A 26553-nucleotide genomic window follows, 5' to 3' on the forward strand; every position below is an offset into this window, starting at 1 on the left:
CTCTTTTCACGCTCAGTCACGAATTAACGAAACCCCACCTGTAATATTACGTCACGTTCTTTCGACCCCCTTCCACATTATTTAAAGTAATTATAAAATACTTTTCGGAATCTTCTCAAATATGGGAATCAAACGTTATATGAAAATAATAAAAAATATAAACCTTCTTATTAACACTTTTATTCCTCTCAAAGAATATATAAAACAACCTAGGATATACGAGTATATGGACTTAATACTTTCCATATGTCACGATTTGTCACGCTTGACAAGAAACCCCCCCCCCCCCCGCCCCTCGGTGCGTGACATCATAAGTGAACGCTCCCATAAGCGTCTTGACAAGGAATTAAAAGGTCTCGGGCTAAAGCCCTTAAACACAGATATGTGTTGTCTACATTGGCAAACAAACAGGAAAATTGTTAATTATTGCAGTTTACGTCGATGACGTGCTGATCTTATCAAGTGATATGGAGTGGATCTCTAAATTCAAGCAGAATCTTAAATTATGTCTTGAAGTCACAGACCTTGGAAGAGTCAAGTATTGTTTTGCCATAGAGTTTAACCAAGAGAATGGATCCATGAAAATGTCACAAGGTGGATAGGTGGATGATATTTTAAGAAGATTTGGGATGAAAGATTCGCGGCATAATGAAACACCTATGGATCCAAATACGAAGTTCGTTGAAGAGGAAAAGGATTCAGCCGAAAAACACGAAGAATGTCATTTTAAAGAATTAATAGGAAGTTACATGTACCTGGTTGTTGCAACACGACCAGAAATAGAATTTTTGGTCAATTTGCATAGTCAGTTCAACATTATATATATCAAAAACAGCATTGGATCGCAGCAAAGAGAATTCTACGTTATTTACGTAGAACAACCAGCCTAGATATTACGAACGAAAAGAACTCTAATTAATTGGAAGAATTTATGGATGCTCATTGGGCAGCATGTGCTCAGAACAGAAGATCTTACACTGGATGTGTATTCGTCCTTGCGAATGGAGCAGTGACCTGGGAGGCGAAGAAACAACGCACTGTGGCGTTCTCAACCACCGAAGCCGAGTATATGGGGCTTACTGAAGCTGCGAAAGAAGCATTATATTTAAACAGATTCCTTAAAGAAGTTGGATTAGGGGAACAAGAAGTAATAAAAATCTATAACGAAAACCAAGGGGCACAAAAATTTGCGAAGAATCCATTCTTCCATTCAAGAACGGAACATATTGATATACGTCATGATTTCGTAAGAGAAGTACACGAACGTGGGATGATTACGTTGCACTATCTTCAATCAGCTGAGTTGATGGCTGACGTGTTCACTAAAGGATTGCCAAGAGAAAAGCATCAGAAGTGTTTGCTCAATTTTTAAATGAAAATTTACTGAAGTTTAGTGCTGTACACTTGAGGGGAAGTATTGGATATGGGTTCGATACAAAAGCAAGTTACAGCTTTGATTTGTTTATAACGACATCTGAGTTGTAGTTCATACTGTCAACTTGCCATTGTTCTTCGCTAACATCATATTTTGATTTATAATTATTTTTTGTGGAATTAAAATTTGAATTTTCGATTTCCCAAGAAAATTCAAAAATTTGTGAAGATAATTTTGCAGGCCTTTCAAAAAGCAATGTTTTCTTCTCTTGACTTTTTTTCATATCGTGCGTTGTTTGGCTTAAAATTTGGTTTTCGATTGATTTTAAAATCCTAATGCATTTTGGCACTGAATTTTCTATTTTAAAAAGAATTTTCACAAAGTACGATTTTAAAGTGTTTTTTCTCTTAATGCATCTTCCCATTTTCTAAACTATTGTTTGACTCATGTTTAAACTGCTAGATATTTATTGCAACTACGATTTTATTATTTCATTTGTGAATATCACTTTTTCTAACCTTCAATTTGCTATAGAAAATATTTGCTAATCTAAATGAAATTAATAAATTAAATAAAGAATATCATTTTATATTATTATTACTTTTAATATTCGTTAATTGTGACTATATCATTTATACAGTAAAAAAGTAAATTTTCAAGGTTTACTGAAAAAAAGTTGTTTAACAAAATATTAAATATTTAACCAATTTAAAATTAGTTGAAAAATAATTAGGAAACTTATCACGCATTTAATGATAACAATTAATGTTGAAAAAACGTTTAAAAAATACCGTGTCTAGTCTGGATTTTGTTAGGGGTGTTAACATCAAGAGTAATTGAGTTAGAATTATTTTTTAAATATTCCTAGTGGAGTGACAAAACTTTAATTTAAAAAAAGTAATAACAAGTAGCAAAAATATAGTACAAGTTTTATATTTCATATATTTTGACGAATTAGTACATGTCAATAGAGATAAACATATTTTTTGCAACATTTTCACATATAGTAGTCTAAGATGTTAATTTTGTTTGTCTACTTGGTCCTTATCAATATTATTATGATATTGATTAATTTTTTAAGATTGTGAAAAAAAGCTCTCTAGCTCCACTGGGATATGAGCTCAGGTCCTTCAGATTGCCGCTCTGATGTTCTACCAACTGAGCTACGGAGAGACGAGAATATTTTCTTCACAATCTCCTTACAAGCAGAATGTTAACGTCATTCTTTATACTTGTAAGATTTTTCTTTCTAAACAGGAATTCATATTTTATTATTGATGTAGGTTTTTTGACCAGGGAAATTAATTAATAGTTTAAGATGTTAATTTTATTTGTCTACTTGGTCCTAATCAATATTATTATAATATTGATTAATTTTTTAAGATTGTGAAAAAAACGCTCTCTAGCTCCACTGGGATACGAGCACAGGTCCTTCAGGATGCCAGTCTGATGCTCTACCAAAAACTCTACCAACAACCAACTCCGTAGCTCAGTTGGTAGAACATCAGACCGGCATCCTGAAGGACCTGTGCTCGTATCCCAGCGGAGCTAGAGAGCGTTTTTCACAATTTAAAAAATTAATCGATATTATAATATTAATTAGGTCAAAGTAGACGAACAAAATTAACATGTTAAACTATTAATTAATTTCCCTGGTCAAAAAACCTACATCAATAATGAAATTCTCACACATATTTTGTAAGAGAATATGAAATTATGTGCTATTATACGAACGTTCCAAAATTATGTGAGGAAAATAAAATTATGCCTTCTTTTGCGACGATATATTCATTATACTTGGCATGGAAACCTTACGTAACATAAAAGTACAAATTAAAATGTATAAAATATTATTTTTTTCCTCCTATTTATGTGTGTTTTATTAAATTTTATTGGCGAAGAAACCAAAAAAGAAATCTTGTTAAATAAATTTCTTTAAAATATTTTTTCTGGTGCCCAAGTTATAAACCGGGAGCTGATGACAGATTGTGGTGCCCCATTTTGTACCGCATGCCTTTTTAAGGGTCGATAATTAACCACAAGAGAACAAAGATAAAAGGGGTTGTAACATATGTACGCGTCCACGCTACAATGAAAATCGCATTGCAATTTGTAAAAAATGTAGCCTCTTTCCGTTACGTTATACTGTCTGCCTTGATAATGTAAGGTAGTTCGAACAAATTGAAGGTGTGATAATTAAAGGCATGCGGTACGTAGTAGGCCAAAGGGCTCAAAGGGTCACGTAAAAAAGAATAAAATTTAAGGGAATATCCGTGTTTTAAAATTGCATGCTAATGTAAAAAATAAAATTTGTCATCGAAAAAATACTGTAGAAAAATTGGGATGCATTCCTCGTTGGTTTAGACGAGGAAAACTTCTGAGAAATTGTGTAAAAATTTACAGCAAATTTTCCGTCATTTCAAATTGCGTGCAATTTTCACGATACATAATTTATATAATTTATTGATATTTGAAAAAATTGGCATGCAAGTCAGGATTTTGCAAAATAGAGGCATGCACAAAAAAAGTTGGAAAAAAAGGTCAACAATTTTCCGTGATTTCATTTTGCATGCTATTTTTGATTTCGTAATAAAATATTATTTCAAGTTCATGGAAAAAATGACATGAATGTGGCTTCGGTCAAAAATAAAAAATAAACCGAAAAAACAAAGAAAATTGTGTAAATGAAAAAAAGAAGAGATTTTCCATGACTTTTTCTTGCATGCCGTTTTGGATTTGGTTAGTAAATATTATTTTAGGCAGTTTATAGATATCCAATTGCTCTGATTGGTTACACAGCAGCGGGCGGGGTCTGCCGGGCAGCAGCTTCGAGTACGGCCTTCGACTTAGTAAATTTCTTGTGGCGTGTATGTTATACTGTTTTAATTTTATATTATATTTATATTTTATATAACATTTTAGATTATTTATTGTCTTAATTTGAAGTACTTTTGTAAAAACTACTTTAATATTCCTATTCTGTGAATAAAATGAAAATTTATAGATTTAAAGACGATTTTAAGAAAAATTTGTTCTCTGAAGAGTCTTTAGTGAAATATTTTTAAAACAACTTCAAAATTTACTTTTGAACTAAAAATGTTATTAAGGCCATGTGACGAGTGGGTCACGTGACCAGATTCCTACATTACCGCCACCTTTCTTATTTCCCAACTTGTTTTCACACGAAGCGCCACATCGAGTTGAAAATTTGGGATAATAAATAAGAAGCACTAAGAAAATTGGGTCTGGTCATAAACCGTAATAATTATAAAAAAAGCAATAAAAATTATTTGCAACAAAAAGCGTTTTTCATAATTGCACAAATTTATGACCAGAACCGCAATTCTTAGTGCTTCTTGTCTAGTATCTTAAATTTTCAACTCGATATGGCGTTTCGTGTGTATATAAGTTGGGATATAAAAAAAGTGGCGGTAATGTAGGAATCTGGTCACGTGACCCACTTATCACATGGCCTTAAAAGTGATTAAGAAGAAATTTTTTTCTGAATCGTCCTCAGAAATTAATTTTGGCTTTAAAGGATCATACAATAAGTTTCAAACACATTCGAAAATTGAATTGTTCATTGTACATATAAAAGGGATTGGTTGGTTTTTGCCAGTTTCATTTGTTGCAGATAACAATGATAATTTTATATTTATTGTTTATCATTGACGCTGCTTATTGTGTTTCTAAAAATATTCTCTACAATAAGTATTGTACGATTTGTGAGAGTTTCATTAAAACGGAAGCTTTGCACAAGTCAAACTTATCAATAATTTATATACTTCTAAAATAATAACTGACAATAACTCCCACAAGATAGAACTATATAAAAATCTTCCTACTAATAAAATAATGCTTAAGTAAATGTATAAGGAAATATAAAATAGGAAATACCAAATAATTCATTTTTAATAAACAATTACATATTTGAAGTATGTAAAAAGAAGTTACACTTACATTCTTCTTTCAAATGATATACTTCACTTTGAGGTTATGCTCAGCGGCGGACCGGCTGCATCCCCCTTGTTTGGTGCTCCCTAAGCCATGCCAAGGCGTCCCAAAAAGGTTATACTGTTTTAAAAAATTAATATATTTTAGATTGTGATGGAAAGAATGAAAAGAATATCCACGATTTACACTTGTACTCCTATTTTACTTCTTGCCCAGCAATACTTAAACGTGTGCCGTTAAATGTGCCAAAATACAACTCACGAAATACACCTCCGATCTACTTATCTTCATCAATTCTACGACGTTCTCCGCTATTTGATATGTTTAGCAATACAAGCAAATTTATGTTGCCACTTCTCAGCGATAAAATTGACTTATTTTGCTTCTCCATCTCCGAATTCACGCGTATTGTTCACAACTTCATCGAATACACAACACCCAGTTAAAATTCTTAATTATTTTGCGTGCTTACGTTCTATACAATACTTTATGTACATATTGTAGCCCTATTAATGGTCCTCTTGAACTATTGGGTTTTCTTTATCCAAATACATATAAATAAATAAAAGTATCCCCTAATTTCTTTTCACCCATATTATCCCTAAGAAATTCTCTAATGCATGTTTTGGATCCTATTTAAGAAAATATTTCTAAAATGAATAATAAGTTATTCATATTGAAACAGTAAAAGTGAAAGCAATATTCTTGTCATCAATTGCATTACGGCATTTTAAATCTATTTCCGATGTAATCCAAAATATATTTATTGATTAAGAATGTTATATAGGACACCGAAATTCATTTTTTATGGGTGCCTGCTAATATATTGATTTTTGTACATATATTAAATTTCAATGGCGCCTATACGTACCTTGTGGGAGTTTCCAGATCAAATAATTTATGTAAAAAGTATGACTCCATTTTAGCTTACAAATGTGAAAGGGGGCCACTCATTTAATTTATCACAAAATGTCGAATTATTATCGTCTGTATTTAATTATTTTAGTCATTGTTAAGTTTAAACTTAATTTTTATATTAAAATGACTACTTATTATTCGAAATTTTCTCTAATACAAGTTTCTAGCTTACATTTCAAGAGTTCACATCGAAGGATATATTTCTTTCTTTTGGAAATGGTAAAATATTGCTAGATTTTGTTATAGTTTAACATAGCAATGGTTATTTTATTATAATTTTAGCATTTTTTGTAATTTTTAATGTTATTATTATAAATTACTTATTTAACTCAAGGCGTAAATGTTCGCGGCAAAAATACTTGATAACTTGCAGTCTATGGTGTGGCAAGTTTCATTGTGCCAAAACTGTTTGCCAATGTTCATTGCTTTGATAGGTTTATCTTTGTATATACAATAGATTATGATATGATGATTTGTGGGCATAAAGAATTAGAATAGAATTAGAATGCGAGAGGACAGACTGGTTATGTATTAAAATCGCAGAATGAAATCTATTTCATTCTTGAAAAATAATAAGAAACGTGATAAGAAATTAACAATTTGTAGAACTCGTATCTCGTGCTTCGCCCTCGATTTTTTCAAAAATGCGAACTTTTCTACATTAGTATCAACACTATTATATCAAATGTATATTGCATTTATTTTTGTACCTCAGCCCGGGATTGCTAATTCAGTTATTGCAAAATAAAGTAGAAATTTGATTCATAATGATTGATTTGATATTTTTGTTCCCTATTTTGTTATTTAAAAAATTTAATTTTTATTTTCAATGCTATTTTTTTAAAGATTAAAACGAAGCTTAAAATAAAAACTACGCGTTCTATAAAAAAGTAGGATCAAAATTTCAATTTTCGATTTTTCAAATTTTATTAAATAACTCATTTTTAATAAACAATTACATAATCAAGCATATAAAAAAAGTTACACTTATATTCTCCTTTCAAATTATATACTTTACTATTATGTCTTATCTTCTTAGTAGTAAAAGAATGATAGTATATTATGAAAAAGAAAAGATAAAATCGGAAACACCAAATCACTTATTTTTAATAAACAATTACAATTCAATTTTACGAAAAAATTCACTTGTGTACTCCTTCGAAATTACATACTTCACGTTTAGGTTATGCCTCGTTCACGTTTTAAGAAAGTAAGCAATATATACTAAGTCGGGTGTTGTACAATGCAAAGTAAATAATTTGGAAGGAGAATACACAGGCGAAAATATTATGTATGGTTTATACATAGTTTGAAGTATTATATATAATATTTATATGTTTTATACATTTTTTCTATAAAACAAATGAATATTATATATAATACTTGACACTATATATAAACTATATATAATTTTTGCGCCTGGGTATAAAGCATAGCTTTTTTTACATACTTGAAATATGTCATTGTTTATTAACAATGAGTTATTTCGTATTTCCTATTTTATCTTTCCTTGCATGTTTACCTTATCATTCTTTCAACAATAAATACAAAACTGTAATTGTAATGTATAACAAATAAAAATGGCAACCACCAATTAAGCTCTTTTATATGTGAAATGAACAATTAATTTTTCAACGAATATGGAAATACAATACTTACTACATAATTGATTCTCGAATGTGAAACTCATTGTACGATGCTTTAAGGGCATGTGATACTTCGTGTGGTCAATCGAGTACAGTTCCCCCGGCTTTTTCCCACAAAAATAAAAATGTTTAAAAACTGAATTCGGAGATGCTATAAAATATCATAACGGATGTCCCCGGGCTCTTTTTTGAGGGATAATAACAAAAAAATTTATTATTCTAAATAAAAATTGTATGAATTATTTTGAGGTTACGTCGTTTTTCATCTCTGCCTTTCCGATAATTTAGAAATTATTTATGAAATAAAATTTGTTAATTGCCTGCAAACAAGGTTAGCTCCGGAAGATTAGTTACTATGTTTATTTTTAAGTCCAAAGTTCTCGGCCAAAAATATTATGTAGTTTGGAAGTAACGCTTGGGAGAATTGTAACACACATAACCTCGAAATATACACACGTTGTTAGCAAAATCAAAAATTTTTTTGAAAAAAAAAACACGAAAAAAGTGTACGGGGATGTCCGTTATCATGTTCGCTATTATTTCCCACATTTTAAATACACAATATTTCTTATTCTAGGAAAAAAGCCGGGGGAACCTAAAACTGGTAAAATCGACAATTTTATAAGTATCAGATGCCCTTAAGGGCATGTGACACCGCCAAATACCTATATTACCGACCTCACTTTATCAGCTCACTGAATATTTTTTTGAACCTAAGAACTTTTTTGTAAATAAAATATCGAGCTGAAACTTTGGAAAATGCATTAGAGTACAATAAAGTACATTTAGGTACTGCATTTTTGTAGGAACTTCACTGAAAATTATATCATCTTTTTTCTGAACCTGCACATTTTTTGGACGTTCGAACTTTTTTTATACATAAAATATCGGTTTCGAACTTTCAGAAATGCAAGAGGTGAAAGAAAGATACGTTAAAGTACAAAGCTTAATAATAAAAGATGTAAAAAAATTTCAACTATCAATTCCAACGGCAGCAGCCGGTAACGTTTTACACGAAAATACGAATTCTCTAGAGCCTCGTCTAGTGGCCGCCAGGGTTCGTATTTTCGTGTACAACATTACCGGCTGATGCCGCGATGGAATTGATAGTTGAAATATATTTTTGTACATATTTTATTATTAAGCTTTGTACTTAAACGTAGTTTTCTTTCGGCTCTTGCATTTCTCAAAGTTTGAGACCGATATTTTATGTATAAAAAAAGTTCAAATATTCAAAAAATGTCGAAGTTCAGAAAAAAGATAAAATAATTTTCAGTGAAGTTCCTACCAAAATGCAGTACCTAATCGTACTTTATTGTACTCTAATACATATGTTGAAAATCCAAGAGCACTTTATTTTCTCTTTCCTCTCATTCGGTCTAAGAACCGCTGTATTATAAATGATCTCGCTTCTGGATTCGATACAGGGCGGGAGGTTCCAAATTGGCTGGGTATGCCAATTTATTCGTGACGTTTTCCTTCGGGAGAGTAGTGTGAACGATTCCACCCGGTTGGTATCTTTGCAAATCCTCGTAGAAATCTTCGTTGGGACGCGTCCCAGCCGTTTGTGGGCGACGAATTCCCAATTTGGTGGTGCATGTGATGCGACGATATTTATCTAGCAATTTCCACCCTTCAATTTTTAAACGGGTCTTCCCGGAGGATCTTTACTTGGGAAAGCGGCTTCCAAGTGGCCGGGTTGTGACCATCTGGAATCGGATCAGGTGGATAAAATACAATTCCCCGCTTGATGTTCAGATTTATTACCAGGCTCCGGTCTTGATCCGGACGCACTGGTACTAAGGTGCGCCGTGCTGAAGCGAACTTCGCCCTGATTTCTCGCCGGGCCATTCGTGCCTTCCGTGGACTTATCGTCCCTGGTGACAATGGGGCGAATAAGCAAAGTGGTGTGACGTCACATCCGGTGGCTGCCTGGTAAATGTTCTTGCTGGTATTCGCCTCCTGGTGACGCTGCTGTCCGTTTTTCACCTCCTGGTGATGTCGTTTCGTTCACTACCACTTCCTGGTGGTGTTGGCCCAGGTTCGATCTTCCTTGACTAAGAGGGACGCTGCCCTTGAGTCGGCGACGTAGTGCCCTCTGCCGAGAGTTCAAACCCATTCAGTCAATAGTCAAGAAGTTTTTGGAAGCCTAGCGAGTACCGGTTGGAAAGATTTCAACCCTGGCTCACGACCTGAACAACTCACTAAAAGGACTATTCGCTTAAGGCGCCTGGTAGGGAGTGGTTCGTGCCAGTGAAGGACAGACTTAAGATTCTTGATTACTCAAGATGAGAATAAGCTATTCCAATGTATTATTGCTCTGAAAAGAGCAGATTTTCTTCGGAAAATGTTTGAGGAGAAGTCAAAGGGTAGAGTTGATTCCTTGTTCGAGGTCTTTATTTTCGGTTCTCCCTAGGCAGAAAGAGAGAGAGAGAGCGGAGGCTAGCGAGTGAGCGATCGTCGCTGGTTGATGGCGGGATGCCGAGTGTCTTCTTCTTCTTCTTTTAAAAACCGTTTATTAATCAACATATTTTACATTTACCTTTGTATTATATTTATATTTATAAGATATTCTGCGCCCGTTAAGTACTTAACTTATCAGAATGGTTATAATTCGATGTAGCTTCAATTTATATTATAATGTATCGATTGTCAATTTTGTTTTAGGTAAAAGTTTGGTGAAAAAAAAGCCCATTTAATTTTGTTTCTTCGCCTAAACTAAATCTATTGCCTTAAATCTAGAGTTATATATAGTTTTATATACAATGCTCTGTAAAGTGGAGAAATATATACATATATATGTACGTGTTCTGAATATTTTACTTTATTAGAGCATAAGGTAATTTGAACTTAATTTCAAGTGGAGCGTTGTGTTTATTATATAAATGTATATCTGCTAGAGCTTTAGGATTTTTCAATTGGCAGTTGAAAAATTTTTGTGTCAGTTCTAGGTTGTTGGTTTTTATGTCATTTATTTGCAATTCTTCTCTGATATCTTTATTTCGCTTTCTAGGTTTTGAAAGTGTTATTCGCCTCAATAATTTATTTTCAAAGGTTTGCAGCTTTCGAAAATGTGAATTGGCAGCGCTGCTCCAACCTGGGGCTGCGTATAATAATACTGGTTTGGTAAGCATCCTATATAATATTAATTTGTTCTTAATACTAAGAGCACTTTTCCTATGTATTAGTTTATATAGTAGGCCATTTATTTTGTACCCTTTTTCCCGCCTCGTTGACATGTATAAATGAAAGCTTACTATCTAATATCACCACAAGGTATTTGACAAATTTTTTCTGCGTAATTTCTACGTTATCTCATGAGATGACAAGATTGTTTTCGTTTACCTCTGATTTCTTACTAAATATTATAAACTCAGTCTTATTCTCATTAATTATAATTTTCCACTTGTGGTAATACTTTATTAATTCGTGAATTTGCATTTGCAAGTATTCTACTGCCTTATATTTTTTCCATGAGGAAGCATACACCGCTGTGTCATTCGCGAATATAGCTATATTTGTGTCTTTATTCTTCAATATATCATTTATGAAAAATAAAAATAGTTTCGGTCCTAGTATGGATCCCTGTAGAACGCCTGCCGTTATATTTTGCAAATCTGAGTTCTTACTATTACATAATACTGCAAATTTTCTATTTTTAAGATAGCTCACAAGAAGTTTCACGATATAAATAGTTATGTTTAACTGATCTAATTTGTGTATAAGTCCTCTGTGCCAAACCTTATCAAATACTTTTTCGATATCAAGAAAAACTGCGGAATTTGATTTATTTAAGTTAAAATTGGTAGAAATATGATCTGTGAGGCGAGCGAACTGTTGAACAATGCTGTGCTTTTCTCTGAAGCCAAACTGTTCATCTATCAAGATTTTATTTGTTGTTTAGAATTTTTTGAATCGCCATTTTCCACTCTCTTGGAAAATATGATATTTTGAAGCATGAGTTGAAGATATAAGTTAATTGAATTATTGCTTTACTCGGAAGATTTTTCAGCACAAGATTTTGAATACCGTCAGGCCCAGGGGCTTTTCTTGGCGCAGTTCGTTTTATCGCTTTTTAAATTTATTTTGGAGATGTTAACACAATTGTATTTATTTCTAAATCAGTCTCTAAGATTTCATAGAAGCTATTATTTACCATTAATTCTGTTTCCCTATCTCCCATATTCTCGGTGAGATGATGCACCTTCTCGAAAGTTTCTGCCAATACATTAGCCTTATCTACATCACTATATACGAGGCCCATTGTGCCGTGTAGTTTTCTAATTTTCTCAGGGTTTGGTTTGGAAATGTATTTCGCGGTTTTCCAGAGAGAATTATCTTTTCCTTTCAAATTTTGGAATTTATTATCCCAATTATTGTTACAGAATTTTTTAGTTTCTGCTTCTACTAATTTTCTGCTTCTACTAAGTTTCTGAGGGTATTTTTAATTATTTTGAACTGTTTTATGTCAGTTCTTTGGTAAAGTTTGCGGATTTTATTTCTCTCTGTAATAAGGTCTTTGATGTGTTCTGGTAGGGGAGTTTTATGGTTTCTGGTTTCGATTGAGGAATTGCGATTGACTTATCATTTATTATTGGTGCAAGTGACGTTTTGTTTGACCAGAATAGCTACTCCCCCCTGAATTTTGACTGTCTCTATCTTTCCTGTAAGTTTTGTTCCCGGTGTGTGGAAATTATATGTGGCTTTCAATTTTGTTTCGTTAATCATAAAAAGGTCTACATTGTGCTTCTCGAGAAAGTGCCTCATCTCCCTTTGTTTATGCAGAATGCCATTAGCATTCCAATGGACTATGAGAAGATTGTAATTATGTTGCATTTTCGAAGTATAAAAATATATTCAGAAAATATGAGTCCCTGTTGTATTTTATCATCGGTTTGATCAAGTTCTTGATGAAGATTTTTGACTATTTCTAACATCTTTCTAATGTTAAACTTATCTTTTAGTAACTTACATACGGATGCGTATTTTTGTAGAGTTGATTTTCCTCGCTCTGTACTAGGCTGGGGGTTGACTGTGATGTTGTTATTGTCTGCGAGGCTGCTATTGGCTTTGCCACTGTTGGGCTCGTAACTGCTGTATGTGTGCGCTGCATGGCGCTGCTGGTACTTGGTGTAGATTGTCGGCCTCTTATTACTGCATTTGAATAACTGGTATGCTCGTTCGATATTTGTGTTCTTTCTTCCATTTGTGGGTTGGTGTAAGGTATTTTTCGGTATTTCCCGTTCTCTTAACATCAGGATTCTGTTAATTCTTTGCTGATATTTTGGACAGCCAGAGAAGTTGGCTGTGTGGCTGCCCTTGCAGTTGGCACAGGCTGCACTCTCGTCCCTCGTTTTCTTACAAGTTTTAGTGAGGTGTTCCTCTCCGCATTTCAAGCACTTCGTTTGTTTGTAACAGTTCGTCGTCCCGTGTCCAAATTGTTGGCAGTTGTAGCGCTGGGTGAATTGCCTCGTGTTTCTGTACTCTTCCCATTTAATCTTTGTGTACTGGAGTACTCCAATGATTTTCAGTTGTCTGAGTTTCTCACCTTTTATGTCAGAGTCGTACACTAGAAGATAAGGTGGGTATTCCTGGTTTCTTTCCTTACTGATCGTCATTGTGAATATTTGTTTTGGCTAGTAGTCTAGTTCGTTTAGTTCGTTATGAATTTCCTTTGTGTCCATCCCGGGAAGTCCTTTCAATACAAGTTTTCGATTTTTTTCTCCCTGAGTTGCGTATGTGAAGAAATTCACTCCTGCATCCAGGAGTTGTTTTTTGATCTGCTCATGCGTATCGATCCCGATTGGATAGATTAAAAGTGCAGTTTCCGATATTTTCATAGTTATTTTTTGATAATTGATTTGAGTTGTTTGTACAGTGTGAGTCTTTTTGCACTGTCTATGCTTTTATCATTTACCACGATTGGTGGTGTCTTCGCTTCCTTCTTGTTTCCTCCCTCGGTTCCAGCATTGCCATCTCGAGAGTTTTCTCCGGATTTGTTATTCTGAGATGTTTCAGCTTCTTCCATTTCGTCGTCCATCAGTGATTCAGCTAAGGTGCCGAATCGGATACTCGCGGGCATCGTGATTTGTTGTTTTGATATCATATTTTTTGGGTCCAAATTACTTTCTAGAAGGACTTGCTTCCTTTTTCTATTTTCTGCTAATTTGAAGTCTTCATCCTTTCCCATAGTTATTCCTGGATGTGTGCCACACGCCTTTATCAATGGGGTGCTATGAATATGTATCAATTAACGAGATTTTCAACATTGAATTTATATTAGCGTATGTACTTAATAATTTATTTTCTGCTGAAGAAAAACTTGTTAAACTAAATCAGTTAGGAGAAATAAATTTTAGAATAATCTTGAGAAATTTTTAATAAAATACACTTTGTATGTGTTTATATTTATATTTTATTTTAGTAAAATTACTCTTACATAACACATAAAAACAATTATTATTTTCTGACGCCAATTCATCATATATAAACGTATACGTCGCTTTAGATTAAAGTGATGTGATCTTACAAAATTGTTTATCCTAATTAATAACTTCTTACTCTCACCTTCATCCAATACTTCGAAGGCTTGAAAGGGTTCGTCAAAGTAAGCATCATCGATTTATTTTTGTTTACCAAAACTTAGTGAACTTCTTGTACAATAATGTAACAGACCTTGTAGAATTTAGGTCCATTTTTTAACGGTAACATAATCAAAGAAAGTAAGTTATTACACTTACCTTAAAGTTCTCACCTGCTTGTTAGTCATATTCATTATATAAGCAGATCCAATTTTCTGTCACACATCTTATTTTGACTAAGCTTTTATTTGAAAAACTGATACAAACAACAGGACAAACAATTCACTAAAGATAGATGCCAACTGAAGCGCCGCTTTGGATAAATGGCGTGGCAGAACATTAGAATTTTTTTTTTACTTAATAACCAGGATACAATTAACTCATATTCTATTGGCATGAACATGTCAGATTTGTGAAAAATACTATGAGAACAGTTATATTATCTCTTAGGCCATAAAGCAGATTGTTCCACTTGAAATGGGGTTGGAATCCCTCAAACGGCAGCTTGTCTTTTGATACTATGTCAATTAGGCTACGATTTCCATTGAAAAGTACTGTGTGAAAAAGGTTCGAACGCCCGAGATTTACCGGGAAAAATTCAGTGTGTCAAATGGGGTCTGGTACCTGCGCCTGCGGGATTATTTCTTCATGCGAAAGGAGGAAAGTACCATGTCGAATAGGCAAGGCAACAAGCTTATAAAAGGAAAATTATACTATGTAAAATAATACTTGTTACCTGCGTTTACGGGAATTACTTCCCATGTTAATGATTTTTCTGACATTTTTTCTCGGCTTCTACCGCTATTTTTTCAGAGACTTTACACCCATTGCGAATAATACGTTCTACATCAACTATCTAATAAAAATAACTTCTTACTAATAGAGAAAAGAACGTTCTTACACGGAAAGAAATACAATTTCCTTGTTATGAAGTACAATCCTACATAGAGTCTTCTCCCATGTTTTCAAATAATTATATTCACTATATGAGAATAGGGGTTTTCGCTGTTTGAAAAGTAATTTTCACTGTGCAATTGATATTTTCTATCAATTTCCATGTGCATTTTACAATTTCAAATAGTAGGTTCTTCTTTTTACGATGTGGAATTGTAACAACTACAATGTTTTTCAAATCTATTTTTCTCCGTGGAATACCAAGATATAATTCTGGCCTATTCGTTTTGAATTTAAAAGCTTAAAACAAGTAAAAAAAAAAGTAATAATAATACCGGAATCTTCGAATTGTACAGTGACAATTAATTATGGGTTATTAAGACTAAGATCCTTTACTTGGACACGTACATTTGTATGCATCCGATTGCACATATCCGTAATATAAAAGGTAAATAAGAAAAGTACAAAGAGAGCCACTGCACGAATCGAGACTCTAATAGGACACTTTGCCTGTGGAATTTACCACGAGCGTCCTTGGGTGATCGGCACGTTCGCCCGCTATTATTCACGCATTCCGGTACTAGATAAACAAAAGGATGGAGAAAGCTTGGCTCGTCGATGTGAGAATTGGAAACTCGAACTGGCGAAACTCCTTGTAAGAAAATACAAGCAGGGATTCTGAAAGTTCAGAGCTGGTTAAGTCTACCGTGTTAAACATTAAAGATGTATAAAAATAATAATTCACTAAAGATTCTTCAGAGAAAAAATTTTTCTTTCAATCGTCTTTAAATCTATAAATTTTCATTTTATTCACGGAATAGGAATATCAAAGTAGTTTTGAAACAAGTAATTCAAATTAAAACAATACAACATTAAAATATAATATAAAATATAAATATAATATAAATATAGTATAAATATAATGTAAAATTAAAACAATATAACATGCATGTGACAAGAAAATAAGAAATGTACTAAGTCGAATGTCATACTCAATGCTGTTGTCCAGCAGATACCGCCAACTACCGTGCAACCAATCAGAGCAATCTACCGGATACCAAACTAGCCTCCGGCTCCGGATATCTATACACTGTCATTATTTTAAGCTGAAAAAACGGCATGCATGTTCCTTCAGATTAACATCAACAAATTTTTTTAATTTCGAAAAAAAACTCTGCTAATTATTGGCCGAGTACTATTGGACAAGCTGTGAATTATTATCTTGATGTGTGCAAAAAAATTGATTTTCACCAGAAACGAAGCCTCTTCAGAAATTGGTTAAATTAATTTGATATATGTAAAAAATAAGTAACAATAAAATACAACACAAAAAACAGGATATTAGAAAAAACAATTATAATAATTTTTTTTTCAGACGCCATGAACACTTTCTTTTTTAAATGAAGTAAATGCCATGAGCGAAGATATCTAGTTAAAGAATTGTAATATTTTTAAATCAATTAAATAAGTAGGAAAATAATGCAATTTGTTCCATAGAAAATATAAAATTCTAAATAACAAATAGCTACTAATCATTATAATGTAGAAGAAATACGGGAAAATATAATTAAGATAAACTTTCAATTCACCTGAGGAAATTTTTCAACGAAAATGAAATGGAGTGTCATCAACTAAAGAGAAAAAAGAATATTGTTTTGTGTTTCAAGGCATAAATAGATCAATGTAAAATATCGAAATCATAGCCTGTATTATGATAATATTCGGTTTTACAATTCGCATATACATGCACATGAATATGTCTTTATAATTTAAAGAAAATGATCCTCGCTTACAAAAATGCAAATAAATGAATGAAAATATAGGAGAATGCGGCTAAGCGTGTGTTACGAAATTCTAAAGTTATAATTTTATTAATAATTTTTCGTATATTTGAAAAGATACGTGTTCACATATACGTTCAAAAAGCGAAAAAATTAATTTTTTACATTGAAAACATTCTTTTATGTTTTTAATTGATTCATGGATCTAAATGTTAATGCAAATTTTATATTGCTTATTATTTAAAAACATTGACGCTAGTTAAGTGTCAAAAGTTGGCAGTTTTTTTCAAAATTTTTTGATGGTAAGCTGAAGGAACATGCAGGCCGTTATTTCTTTTAGCTTAAAATAATATTTCCTAACAAAATACAAAGTGACATGCAAGAAAAAGTCATGGAAAATGTCTTTTTTTTCATTTACAACATTTTTTTTAGGGTTTTCAATTTTTTTGCCGAACTTACATGCATCCCATTCTTCTAATTAACCCTCTGTCTGGCCCAGAGTATTTCCACATTGCAATCTAAACTACGTGACCAGCTCACCGATGCAAAGTACATGAGTGTTAGTGCAAGAATTTCAGGATCGTGTCTATTAAAAAAGTGCATGGGCCCTCTGAATAACATATTTTGTAAATAATAAACAAATTATTAATAAGTATTAAAAATGAAGTATTAGTATTAAAGTTGAAGATTATCTCACAAAATTGCTTAAAATTGGGTAAAAAGTGACAGATTTATGATACGAAAACCATAATTTGGAACATAATCTCGAAAACAAACGTTAACTGGAACAAAATACATTTGAGAGGTAGAAATGTTAAAAATTTATTTAACTTACAGTTAATTTAAGGTGACGATGTACATTAAAGCAATCTTTAAAGATTTCGTGCAATTTTTATGCCTAAAAAGACATTTTGTATTTTGTAATGTAAGAGTAGGAAAAAGTTGTTTTCGTTACAGGTAAGGAAGAAAATAATACAACCAATTTAAAACTTGATACTTTTTTATTTATAATCCTTTTTAAATTATTGAGACTTATTACGGAACTAATATCGAGGGGAGTGGAAAGCCGAAAATCGGGCGTAGACACAATAAAACTAGCGAATTATAAAAAGAAGGCAACGGTAACTTTAATGCCACTTACATGTTGGCCCCTAAATCCGTGTCGTGGCTAGGTGGAAGGAAAGATGCGGCCCGGTACGATGAGTACGGTAGATCCGTGGCGTGGGCGGCTCGACGATCCGCGGTTCGCTGGCGGACGGCTAGGTTGGCGTCCTAGGAATCCGTGTTCCCTGGTTTGGCACTTGCGTTGACAAAACGACGCGAAAAAAGATAGTTTCGCGTGAAAGAGCAGAGCGAGACTGACACATAGGCGCGTTATCGCTAGGCAAATCCGGTCCCCTGGGGGAAATCCGCCCCCCCCCCCCCCCCCCCCCCCCCCCCCCCCATCGTTCGCTATCCTAATACTCTTAGTTGCTGGGCCGCTCCAAGCCTGCGTGTTAGGTAACAATTCTGTTACAGGCTGTACTTTTGTATTAAAGTACTTACATTTTTGATTGATTATGATAAGCAAAGAATTCTTTTGGCACAAAGGTACGCCGCATATTCTTAACAGATGAAAATTGTTCTTTTTATTACTTCTTTCATTTTGCAGACTCAAAATCTTTTAGGCCAGACGCCATACCCAGTCCTGTCAGATCTTATATGTCGCCAAAATATTTTGAGTGATTCGTATGCAGAATGATCTCCTGATTTCGAATCGGTGTGGTACGTCTTCGGCAGATTGTGCGTTCTCGAGATATTCGCAATTAATCAATTTTTTAATTACTCCCGATTAATGATTTTCCATTAAACTTATTTCGATTTTTTTTCTGCACTTTATTAGCTCATTACAGGATGAATAAAAAACGTTCAAACACATTTGCCCTCCGACGAATATTTATTGCACAATAGCAACTAATAGGCGAAAAAATTGGAAAAAATTCTATGTGCCATATCTTCAAAAATATGATCTAAAAGAGAAATATTTTTTTAATTTATGAAAATAACAGCTAAAGTATACACTTTTTATTTTAAAATAACTATTTTTCTAAAGTTAATACTTTCCTGGCAAAATTGAGTTTTATTGGGTGAAATTCTGCGGTGTGATAATAAATTATAATAATAAGTAATCTTTAGTAAATTAAATTCATGTTAGAGACAATATTTTTGCTCAGATATATTGTTGCTGTTCCCAGAGACAAAGTTCCTGTGAAATTATAGTGAAATTGTTTAAATTTAAGCAACGACGCATGAATAATCAATTACGGGGTTTCAAATACTAACAACTTTTCTACAAAACGTTATAAATGTTAGAAATTTAGCATGATAATTTTCTAAAGTACCACTAAAACAATGATGCTAAGAAAAAATTATTTATACAAAAATTGTAACTTGTAGAACAATCTAAATTCCAATTATTTATCTACAGTTCTATATGCAGTGGAAACTTGGCACGAAGCTTAAACAATCTTACATATGATTTAAAATTCAGTCATATAATTTAAATTTCTTAATTTTTATTTATTTAATGGTTATCAACTTTCCTTTTTTGGGAGAGTTTGACAAAGGGGCTATAAGTGATGCCGTAAACTGGGAATCTTGCTAACGACCGGCGAGATCAAAAACCATTGGCGTCGAATCGTCGTAGATACCGAGCAAGGGTTGTGGGCCCACTCAGCCACAATATTATGCTCTGAATTATTCTTCCAGGAAAACTGATTTAATTTTGAAAAGAAATTGTGTTTGGTTAAGGTAAAAAAATGATGCAGACTCATTTATAAGATTGATATTATGAAATAGTTTTTTCATGTACTTTATTATTTTATATGCAGTTACATATTGTGTCAGTGTGTATAGTAATATCTCTAAATTATTTATCATTCATCTAATATATTTATGGTATCGTCGGTGTGGCCAATTTAATGAAAGAAGAAAAACCTCGGAAATTTTCCGGTTTTTTCCCAGTTCGCAAAAAATTTTCATCGCCAATAAAATAAACAAATTTCATCTCCAAAGCTAAAAAAATTCCATTTGAAGTAATGAAAAATATATTACAAATGAAATCACTCAAAGTGGAACACTTGCTATTTTATTTTTAAATAAAAAAAATGTTGTACTCAAATGCTCAATAATTTGCACGTATAAAATTGAAGTGAGGTACTAACACTTTTCAATTAAACAATTTGAAATGAAAGGCAGATATACTGCAAATTTTAGAATTTTTATCTTTTATAAACTATAGAGTTCAAAGATTCAAATTCAGTTCCAAAAACATAAATCGGTGTTATCATTTTCACTGTTTTAAGTTGAACATTTAATCAATGAACGTTCAGATTTTCAAAATTAGATTTTTTAAAGAAAGTTTAAGTTAGAAACATTAAAAATTCAAAAATTAACATTATTTAACTCAACACTTCTAAAATTAGAATTTAAATTATTTTAAAGACTTTAAAACATCGTTGAAAACCTTCAATATTTTGTTTCAAAATCCAGAGATATCTAGAATTTAATTTAAACTTTTTCAAATTTTAAATAATTTTTCTTGAATTTATAAATATCTTTCAAAAGTAATGACTTTTTTAATACAATTTTTAGAATATCCTGCTTATTATTTATAGGAAAAACTTGAGTCACTTTAAGTTTTAAAAAGTTTCAAAATTAATGTAAAATTTAAAATGATTTTAAATAATTTAAACGAGTTGTATGTTCTGACAACATTCGCCTATTCGTATCGAAATTTTCGAGCATTTGCTGCAGCCTCATTTAAAACAAAATGTAGATTTGTGCAAATTTCAAATACAAATTTTAGAAGCTTTTAAGAATTCTAAAAGGCTTCCAAATAAAAAATAAAACATTTTTTGAACATTCCAAGGAAAATGTAAAATGATTTCTTGTGTTAAAAAATATTTTAAGAAAATATTTTCAAGGATTTTCACAATTTTCAAAAAAGAATCTGGAATATTTTAAAGGAATTTTTTTACGTTACCAAAATTTTTTGAACATGACAAGCAAAATTTGATTCATTTAAAAAGATATTGTTTAATTGTTCTTACAATTCAGAGTAAATTTTATAAATATAAAAAAAAATTCCTTCGAATATTCCACATTCTTTTTGACAATTTCGGAAATCTTTGAAAATCTTTTTAAATATTCTCTTAAAAGATTGAGAAAAAAATGAAGAATCATTTTTTATTTTCCGAAGAATCTTAAGAAATTGTTTTTATCCTTTTGAAGCCTTTCATAATTCTTAAACAGTTTCTAAATTTTTAATTTGAAATCTGCAAAAATATACCGAAACTTCGGCACTAATATCCGAATTATGTAGATACACACTGTTCCTTTGAATCACTTTCAATTTTTTCTACAAAAATGAAAATTTTAAAAAGTGAGACATTCCTAAGTAGAAGAAAAAATAGTTAAATATCTCAATGATTCAAAGAAATATCTAATTTCGAAGTAAGTCTCCCATTACTTTATTGTTTTTTTTTCTGAAACGTTTTCTAGTTCCGAAAGGAAACTTCACTCTAAGTTTTCTGTAAAATATTAAGAACTAAAAATAATTTTCACCTTTATTTAATTTTATTCTGATTCTAGTTTTTCAAGGAAATAAAAGAAAATTATTTTTGTAGAAATTAATTAATTTCTTATTTCTTATAACAGCAAAATAGTTTCACAGTGCCGAATGGACCCATGAACCCTTCATCTAGCATTTTCTATTTCCACGCCTATGGGGTCCGAACCAGCCGGCCAGATGAGCGCTTCCGAGTTTACAATGTCACTTATCGAGCCCATTGTCGAATTCTTAAAAAAAGGGAAGCTTATAATTACTAAATGAATAAAAATTAAGAAATTTAAATTATATGACTGAATTTTAAATAATATTTAAGATTGTTTAAGCTTCGTGCCAAGTTTCCACTGCATATAGAACTGTAGATAAATAATTGGAATTTAGATTGTTCTACAGTTAACAATTTTTGTATAAATAATTTTTTCTTAGCGTCATTGTTTTAGTGGTACTTTAGAGAATTATCATGCTAAATTTCTAACATTTATAACTTTTTGTAGAAAAGTTGTTAGTATTTGAAACCCCGTAATTGATTATTCATGCGTCGTTGCTTAAATTTAAACAATTTCACTATAATTTCACAGAAACTTTGTGCCTGGGAACAGCAACAATATATTTGAGCAAAAATATTGTCTCTAACATGAATTTAATTTACTAAAAATTACTATTTATTATCACACTGCAGAATTTCACCCAATACAACTCAATTTTGCCAGGAAAGTATTAACTTTAGAGAAATAGTTTTTATTATAAAAAGTGTGTACTTTAGCTGTTTTTTTTCATAAATTAAAAAAATATTTCTCTTTTAGATCATATTTTTGAAGATATGGCAAATAGAATTTTTTTCCAATTTTTTCGCCTATTAGTTGCTATTGTGCAATAAATATTCGTAGGAGGGCAAATATGTTTGAACGTTTTTTATTCGTTTATTTATTATTTATTATTCTTTTATTTTTTATTCGCCAATATCTCGAGAACGCACAATCTGCCGAAGACGTACCACACCGATTCGGAATCAGGTGATCATTCTGCATACGAATCACTCAAAATATTTTGATGACATATAAGATCCGACAGGACTGCGTATGGCGTCTGAACTATTTTCGGATTTGTATTTTTTTAATCAAGTGAGAGAGGAAACTTGATTGCTGAATCGTGAAGCTGATGTTCCTACTCGACATCCTGAAATTTTCTTCGGAAATTTTCCTTGAACTGAAGTCTCCTATGAGTTGCTCTGCCAGATATTTTTCTAAAATTTAGTTGCCTGCATCCATGTGTTGAGGTTTGGGGTCGATTTGTCAAGTCAAATAAGATGAAGCTGTTTATGATGGCAGTATTAATGGTAAAATGAAAAACACGCTTCCACCACTTAGTACTGGGACGACCAACCGAGTAATAATTTAAAAAAATTATTTTAAAAAGATAATGAATTAAAAATTAGGAAATTATAAATTTGTTGTATCATTTTCTTCCTTATTTGTCACGAAAACATAATTTCTCTTTTTTACCATTGCAGAATGTGAAATTACCTTTTAGGCACAAAAATTGCACGAAAACTGGCAAAAACTCGTTATAATATACAACGTCACCTGCAATTAAATTTAAATAATATGAAGTTTGAACAATTTTTCCACTCAAAGGTATTTTTTTCAATTAAGCGATTCCTTTTGTGAGGTAATGCTCTATTTGATGGTTCTCGTATCATAAACCAGTCACTTTTGATCTATTTTCAAGCAATTTTTTAAAAACTTTTCTTCATTACTTGATAAAAAAACAAAATAAAAATCCTAAAAGTTGTTGAGTCTGAAAAATAAAAGGGTTAATACAAAGAACAATTTTCATGTGTGATGAATGCGACGTACTTTTATACATAGAAGAATTCATTACTTATGATTAATCAAAAATTTCAGTACTTTAATACAAAATTATAGCTTCAATAATTCGAAAAGGATATTGAATCAAAAATAGCAAGTTCTAAATTTGGTGTATGATTGTCTTCCTTACGTGTCGCGAAAACATAACTTCTTCCTACAACCCTACCAATAGAAATCTCAGAGTATATTCAGGTGAAGTAGCCTGGCCGGTTCGAGACTATCTGCAAGTTCCATTTGAACGATTTAGTCTCAGAGATAGTCTGAGAGATTTGGACCATTTTCAAGGTTCTTTTATACATCCTTTTAAGAGTGATGCGACGGTAATATAATGGTCCATTTGTATTCGTCACGTACCGGGCGGGCAAAGTTATTTACAATAGTTGGACGTCGCTAACCCGAATGTCCCTTTTAAAATTTTTCTTCAAATTATTAACACTTCTTATTTAATCGATGAATTTTCTTATTATACTTATTTATAATTATAACTTATATACTAACATACAATTTTCTAGTTGAATTAAAAAATGTTGTCTTTTTTGGCGTATCTCATTTCATTTACGAGAAACGTTGTATTCAGTCCAATTTTAAACATTTAAAAAAAAGTTAGATATCTAAAATCTTCGAAACCCGTAGATTCTGAATTATTATGTTTTAGGCTTTTAACTATGAAATTAACATAATTCTATTTCTGAATTTTAATCCGAAAGCTTAACAAAGGTCACTTGAGTGTTGGCTACTCTACTGAGATAGCCTCTATACTTGTTTTTATTATCGAATTCTTATTTCAATTTCAGTCTCTCTGCTTGTTTTTATGATCGTATTTGTATTTCAATTTCGGAAAGGACATTTTAAAGCCTTCAAACATTTAAACGAGCTACCTGAATCTTTAAATATATCTACCTGAGTGTCTGCGGAGTATTTCTCAGAGCTTCTCAGAGCCTTGAGAATCTTTAGCATATACTCTGAGATTTCTATCGATTGGGTATTATATTACAAAATGCAAAATGTCCTTTTAGAAACAAACATTGCACGAAATCTTGAAAAAATGGTTTTAGAACACATCGTGACCTTAAGTTAACTGTAAATTGAATAAATTTAAAACCATTTTTCTTCTCAAGTATATTTTGTTCCATTTGACGTTTGTTTTTGAGGTTATGTTCCACATTACAGTTTCCAGATCATAAACGTGTTACTTTTTATCTAATTAAAATTTTTTTAAATATTCTTCAACTTCAATATTGATACTTTGCTTCGAATCTTTTTTAATGATAATTTACTTATTATTTCAAAAGTTTGGCACCTGAACCCCTCAAAGCTCAAAAGGCTGATTTTTTTCATAAATTGCAATGCAGTTTTCATTGTAGCATGCGGTATAAAATGGGGCACCACAATCTGTCATCAGCTCCCGGTCTATTATAAATAATTCATCTCATCTATTATATATGTTAAATCATTTGTTTATGGAAACTCCGTTAATTTTTTCAATTCTTACAATTATTGTTAAAGGTAGACTTATGCTCTTATATATGTCTATTCACAAGGAATTTCTCTGTTTATTACTTTTACCGAAGCCAAATATATAAAATTAGAGTGTTTTCATTTGTATCACCAAAAATTTATAATCCTAATATATTTTCCTGAAACTAGTGATTAATTAATGAGATTAATTACAAATAAAAATAAGTGCTACTACAAAAATCTCATATCTTACATACATTTGATACTCGCAACATCTACAATTTATTTTTATATGTAATTAATCTAATTAATTGATTTATGTCTTTATTGAAATTAGAAGAGTATTTTCTAACTCAGAGAAATAAACTATAGCTATACGGCAGTCAAAAAACAAAACAAAATCAAGATTTTTATATTATGTCCATCCAGTTTATAGCCCCACTGTTTAAATGGCTAACGATAGGCAATATGAAGGGCACCTTTCATAAATCGAATCCATGTATGCCACATCAATTCATACTCAACATAATATATTCTGCCATTCACCTCAACTTTACATGTCTTCAATCGTTTTGAGATTTAATATTTCGAAGTTCAGTAAGAATTTTATTTGTCGTTTCTGCTTCAGACTGGAATGATATTGGGATACAAGTGTTATGCGAAGCATGTCGAGGATTTTGCCCGACTGGTGTATGCAAAGGTTCGTTTATATCCTGAAGGCAAAGAGGAACCATAGATATCAAGAAAATACTTAAAGTTTTACGTTCTGTACAATTTTCTGATTTTTTTTGGTAAGAATTTTTTTCCAGAATAACCATCTCAAACGTATTTTATTAATTCTTGGCATTTTCAGGCGGTAAAATAGTTTCAACTTTTAACAATCTCTTCGCAGTATGGTATAGAAGTTCTTGTAGTTGTATAGTAGCACCCGTCTCATTGATTTGAATCCCTGAAGTTGAAGGATACATAGAAAAACGCTGGTGTTAAATTTGTTGCAGCTCAAATTTCATTGGGCATCTAGGGGAAAGTAATCATTTGGAGACTGAATTTTGGCTCATGCAGAGTTGTGGAGTTCTAAACCGCGCTTTCAGCCACCTGAATACCTGTCAAATCAACTATTCGCTTTGCGATATTAGCCTAAATAATTATTAATAAGGAAACCAATTGAAACAATATTTACCTAATTTTCAAATTTCTTCCATTTAATAGGGCGTACCAGTCACTTAGAATAAAATTATAACTTCCTAATGCAACTTCCAAAAGTTAGGTTAGTCATGCCCGTCGACATTTAAACTAAAGCCGGGATGTATAGAAAAATTCATGACCTTCTACATATACAATAAGGTATTTTCACTCCAATCACTAGCTCACTTTACTTCGTTGAATACGGAGGGATAATAATTGACCAAATGCATGGGAATCGGTTAATTTTTGCTCTATTTTTCTAATATCTTCGTCGAAAGTAATTT

General features: G+C 31.8%; 1 protein-coding gene across 6 annotated transcripts in view; it reads left to right on the forward strand.

The window, feature by feature from the left end:
- LOC117176015 (CCR4-NOT transcription complex subunit 10) overlaps window positions 1-26553 on the forward strand; it is a 266901-nt gene that overhangs the window by 32748 nt on the left and 207600 nt on the right. Inside the window, exon 2 of one of the 6 annotated variants that reach the window (XM_033365962.1) lies at window positions 25713-25875. The exons of the other annotated variants lie outside the window; for them this stretch is intronic. The gene's annotated coding sequence lies outside the window, so the exon portion shown is untranslated. The remainder of the gene's footprint in view (window positions 1-25712; window positions 25876-26553) is intronic. 6 annotated transcript variants of the gene reach the window in all.

The sequence above is a fragment of the Belonocnema kinseyi genome, chromosome 7 (genome assembly GCF_010883055.1).
Source record: "Belonocnema kinseyi isolate 2016_QV_RU_SX_M_011 chromosome 7, B_treatae_v1, whole genome shotgun sequence".
Lineage (NCBI taxonomy): Eukaryota > Metazoa > Arthropoda > Insecta > Hymenoptera > Cynipidae > Belonocnema > Belonocnema kinseyi.